This window comes from Lepidothrix coronata, unplaced genomic scaffold (genome assembly GCF_001604755.1).
Source record: "Lepidothrix coronata isolate B3197 unplaced genomic scaffold, Lepidothrix_coronata-1.0 Scaffold6, whole genome shotgun sequence".
Classification (NCBI taxonomy): Eukaryota; Metazoa; Chordata; class Aves; order Passeriformes; family Pipridae; genus Lepidothrix; species Lepidothrix coronata.
This window is the reverse complement of record NW_016690186.1, coordinates 3,518,295-3,523,663: the sequence shown is the minus strand read 5'-3', so window position 1 is coordinate 3,523,663 and position 5,369 is coordinate 3,518,295. Positions and strand designations below refer to the sequence as shown.

General features: G+C 38.8%; 1 protein-coding gene across 3 annotated transcripts in view; it reads left to right on the top strand.

The window, feature by feature from the left end:
• SPIDR (scaffolding protein involved in DNA repair) overlaps window positions 1-5,369 on the top strand; it is a 199,342-nt gene that overhangs the window by 157,390 nt on the left and 36,583 nt on the right. The gene's annotated exons all lie outside the window — the stretch shown is intronic.

The following is a 5,369-nucleotide window of genomic DNA, read 5'->3' as shown; positions in this document are numbered from 1 at the left end:
TGGCACCGGGAATGGTACCAGCAGTCTCAGCCTCTTGGTCTTTCTGTAGAGGACCCAGGCTTTTTTTGTTTTCTTTCTAAATTTGATCAATCCTTCCACAGTGGGATGAGGGAGAGAATCAGAAGAGTAAAAGTGAGAAAACTCATTGTTTGAGACAAAAAAAACATTTTAACAGGTAAAGCAAAAGCTGCACACTCAAGCAAAGCAAAGCAAAGCAAGGAATTAATTCACTGCTTCCCATGGGCAGTCATGTGTTCAGCCATCCCCACAAAATTCAAGCTCTGCATCATGGATGATGGTGTCTTGGGAAGACAAATGCCATCATTCTGAATTTTCTCCCCTCTTTCTGCTTCTTAGCATGATGCCATATGGTCTGGAATATCCCTTGAGTCAGTTGGGGTCAGCTGTTCCAGCTGTGTCCTGTCCCAACTCCTTGTGCATCCGCAGCCTCCTCACTGGTGGGGCTTAGTGAGAAGCAGAAAAGGCCTTTGACACTATGCAAGCCCTGCTCAGCAGTAACTAGAACATCCCTGTGGTATCAACACTGTTTCCATCACAAATCCAAACCATAGACCCATACTAACTACTCTGAAGAAAATGAACTCAATCCCAGCAAACCCAGTACATATGTTCAAATGTCTTTCTACAGTTGTTGTGAGAGAAGGAGGGGGGAAGACATCTATATATTGCATTCCTATTTCTTACCATTCAGTATTGCTTCTGCTTACAAGCATACTTGGGTAAATATTCTTCGGTGTGCTGAATAAATATGTTTTGTCAAAACAAAGCCTTGAAAATTAATGAATAGTTACTGCATTAGAGGTTTGAAAAATATTTCTAGGAAAAATGGTTGGAAATTTTTCAAAGAAATAATTTTCTTTCAGATCAACTTGTAAAATAATGAAAACTTATGAAAAGCTTGGTACAAGCAAATGAAAAGTTGTGAAATTGCTGAAATGCTATGTTTTGAAACAGTGCCATTTTCCTACTCCAAAACCACTTGTTTAGAAATTCCATTTTGGTTAGGATTTTTTTTAACCTAGTTTCTTTAAATTGGTAAAGTAAAATACTTAAATTAATCCAAGTGGGATTCACTTACTATCTTTTCATTTTTTGTGTTTCTGTCTTGTTGATATTTTCACACTTCTTGAAGTGGGGGAATTTAGGAAACATGTTTTATAAGTGGGTGATCAGAAAGCACATTTATTAAAAATGTAGGCATTTCATGTCCTATTCTTGAGAATATTGTTTGAAGGCTTTGTCGCTTTTGTTTTAGCATGTTTCCATATTGAAGTTTAGGGTACTTTCATGTTTCACCTTAGGAGTACATGAGTTACATAGTGTCACAGTGATCCAAAGTCACAGTTTTCTGACATTACTTGGCAGTGGAGATAACACCATGGACAGCGTATTCCATGACAACAAGCAATGCATGAAAGTATAGCCTATATTTGTGTACAGTGTCATCAATTTCATATGCTGGTGGTTCTCTGCATCCTGTATCACATGTCCAGTAGAAAGGAACCACCTTAAAGTAACCTTCAGACCTCCCTCTGATGGTTCCTGATTGCTTTTTTCTGGGGATGAGGGTGAAGCCAGGCTGGAGGGGCAGCCTTAGGAGCCCGATTTGACATGCTTCTACACAAAGAGATCCTACTCAAGTGGAAAGCTTGAAAGGGAAAAATGCAACTGCTAAGATGCTGACAGTACTCAGAAAATTCAAATACTAGCCCTATTGCCTGTGCTTAAAAAGCGTAAGCAGCAGTGACTGGTGATTAAATGGCTGCACCAAGCTTTGATCTGGTTTTGTGACACTGGTGCTCCAGTGAAGATTAGGGCGTGTACCCTGATCTCAGATGCTCTGCAGTCACGGAGAAGTCCCTGTCCTGACGTTTCCTCGGTGCAGTACCCTGAAGACTGAATTAGAGAAGGAATGTGTGACATTGTGACACATGTGAACGAAAAAGAGGATAAAACAGCAAATGTGACAGTACAGAATGCTATCAACAGGAAACTGCATGTTCAAAAGACAGAAGGTATCTTGTTATCTTGGCTGTGATGTTGTATCTCCTGCTGGTCTGCAATGGCTGACAGCTCAGGAAAATCCAAACGTTTAGTTATGTTTGTCCTTTCAAGTGCTGAATCACATCAGAGGCTGTAACATCCCCAGCACGGTGGTAGGAGAACAATGTGCTATTGTTGATATTCTTTTGGATAAGACACAAAACCATAATCTTAACCACAGAATATTAAATCACCTCTTTTGGCATGGGTAGATAGGTTTACTAAGGGCCCTAATCTAGTTCTAATTTGCATTATTATCTTTTGTCTCTCTAGTAGTTTTCATTAGATTTGGTCCTGTTTTCTTCTTTTCTTTGGAATATAAATAATGGGAACAAACTATGCTGTACTGATATTTGAACAGGTTCTTACTTTCAGGACTATTTTCTTTTTAACGGGAAGGGAAAATCAGGATCGAGTATACCACACGTGTAGTTTCTCAGTATTTTACCAGGGTTATTATATGAAATCCAGTGTAATGACTGATTATGTCATTACAATTAAATAGTGTTCTATATGTATGAGATATAAAATACAGACAATCATATGTGCAGGGCAGTTGAGATTAAGATGTTGTAGCAGAGATTTTTTTCTTTTAGGACACTTCCCACTAGCATATGTAATATTTGAAATCTTATGTGTCTGAAGATAACCAAAGTGCTGAAAGAAGTGAGACCCAAATAAATGCCAAAAAAAAAAAAAAAGAGAATGTGGCAGATTTAAGATCTTTTTTACATACTGTGTGCTCTATTCCAGGTTCTGATCCTGCTAAAAATGATTCCTTGAAGTTATATGACAATTTAAGTGTGTTCATAAAATTGCTTCAGTGTTTGATCCTTGATTGGGGTTGAGTTTAGATAGTTTAAAAGAGAACCATGGGATTTGCATGAATTATTGAATGAAATTAAGATGGAATGTTACTGAGGCTGCCCAGGTGTTTTCTCTGCCTGCTATACAGCATGAAATGAAGCTCACTGAAATCAGTGGAAAGATATTAATTTAAGTGATCTTTAGATAATGGCCCAAACCTACTGCTTATTTAAAAGCAATTTATATAGCATTGCTTGACCTATGACTGAAAATCAGATTTCTCATTTTGAAGAGTTCAAATAAAAGCTTAAAAGGGTAACAAAGATTTATTTTTCATTTTCAAATTGGGAAAACTGCTACCATCTGCAACTCTCTTTCAGCTGCACTTGTTGTGTCCGTAATTTCTTGTATAAGAAATCCAAATGTGTCTAGGGAAAGTGCTCCTTCAGTAATGTTTGTAGGTCATCCATGGGATTATACTAGTTTACCACAGACTGGTATTTCCCCCCTAATCTCTAACTACCAGAGATATGGAAAACAGCAAAGTGTAAGAAAGGAAGTGGAAAAGAGGTGATATCAGAGAACATTTCTTCCTCATCTTTGTTTCCTTCACCTTACACATTTTCTTCCTGCTGTTGCTTCATCATCTCCTAATCATCTCCAGTTGATTCACCTTTCATTTGCATTCCTCTTGGCTGATACATTCCCTCCTGAAGTAGGGTGTGATGGTAGCCAACCACTATGGGGTAAAAAAAAGAGGGTCCTTTCTGGTACGTGGATTGTAACTGCACTCGAAAGGATTTGGATTTATTGCTTTCTTCTCCTATGCCCAATAGTTCCCCAAAAAACAGAGATGGTAGCACCACCATATTCTCCTGGCTTCCAAGAGAAAGGTTTTACCAAACTCTATTGCTTCTTCCCTGCAGTCCTACGGAAAATAACCACCATGCTCAAAGCTGCAGCACCTTGGTGCAGGTTGGATCCTTCTCAGATAGTGCTGTAGACTCTCCATCAGTTTGGGGATGAATTTGGTAGACCAAACTCACAATCATGAGGGGGCAACCATGCTTTTCTTGTGCAGGTGCAGCACTGGGAGGGTGCAGGTTAAATGACAAGGTGCACTTGGATCAAGATGAAGTGTTCAACAGCAGTCCTGTCTAGCAATACTGGCTCTTCCAGTCTTGGCTGGAGGCCATGGTGGGCCAAGTGGTGGACTGAGAGGAATAGGCCTGAGGCTGCTCCTCTGGGGTTCTGGCCCTGTCCACTGATAGCTGCCTCCCAAGCTCATTTCTGCAATGGGAAATAGCTCTGCTTTCTCTGGCCCTGTCACGTTAGAGCTCATCAGAGTGATGTAAATTCAGCAACTGCTGCAAAAGATTTAAAAATAAATGCAAACTAAATTAAGATCTCAAGGCAGGGGGCGGGGGGGGAACAGGAAAGATATAAAAAAATTTTTGTGTAAAATATTAAAAATAAAATCAGACTTTCACTCTCATACCTGAATTTACATTTTTGCACTTGATGACTTTAGTTGCACAGAAAACCCAGAATCTCAGAGCTTGCAAAATGAGTGAAAATAAAACAGGGAAATATTTTCCTTCTCCTCTTACAGTTTGTCAAATCGTGTATTTTTATGATTATAAATAGCTAAATCAACAAACTTTTACTGACCGGGGATGTTAAGCACACTTTCGTTGTTGACTTTCAGAACTATTTAAACTCCGGAGTACTAAAAATTAGAATTCCCTTTGGGAAAGCTTGTAGCTTTCAGTGGACTGGGTTGGAGTCCCCAGTAAGAAGCAGTTAATAGGTAGGCTGTAGTGACTCCAGCAAAACAAGATAATCAATTCCATCTGCTTTTCTAATTAATCGCCCTTATTATTGAAAGTCAGGGACATCATGAATTTGCACATTAAGTATATATTTTGAAAAAGAGGATAAGAGTTTTTTGCCTCAGTTGCAGTCAATTAGTCTGACTCCTCTCTTTTCACCTCTCAGAGAAAACCTGGGACCAGCCACCCCCTACTCAGTAGTTACTCTCTACTCCCCAGGCACCCTGTGCTCCAGCAGCAAGGACAACACACATCCTGATTTTTTTTTTGTTTTAACCAGTTTTACTTGTTCTTGTCAGAAAATGAATAGTTAAAAGGGATGAATAGAACAGTCTGTTTGGGACTTCAGTTTTCCAAAATAAAATATGTAAGTGAGGGAAAGGTTTCATTCAGTTTTGGCATTGCTTTGTTAAGTCAGTTTAAGCCAAGAAAGATTGTTATTCCACACTGTTTGCCGATAGTAGAAAGTTTACATATTGAACTGCTTTTTTTTTCTTGAGGGAAGAAAAAATCAGTATGAATTTAAGGGACGGATCTCATTTGCTTTGCAGAAGAGATTGTTCTGTTAACAACTCATCGAGAAAGAAAAAAAAAAGATAAACAGGATTAACTGTTTACTTTAAGTGAGCTGAAGTCGGGTTGTTTTTCTGAAGAAGAACACAATGT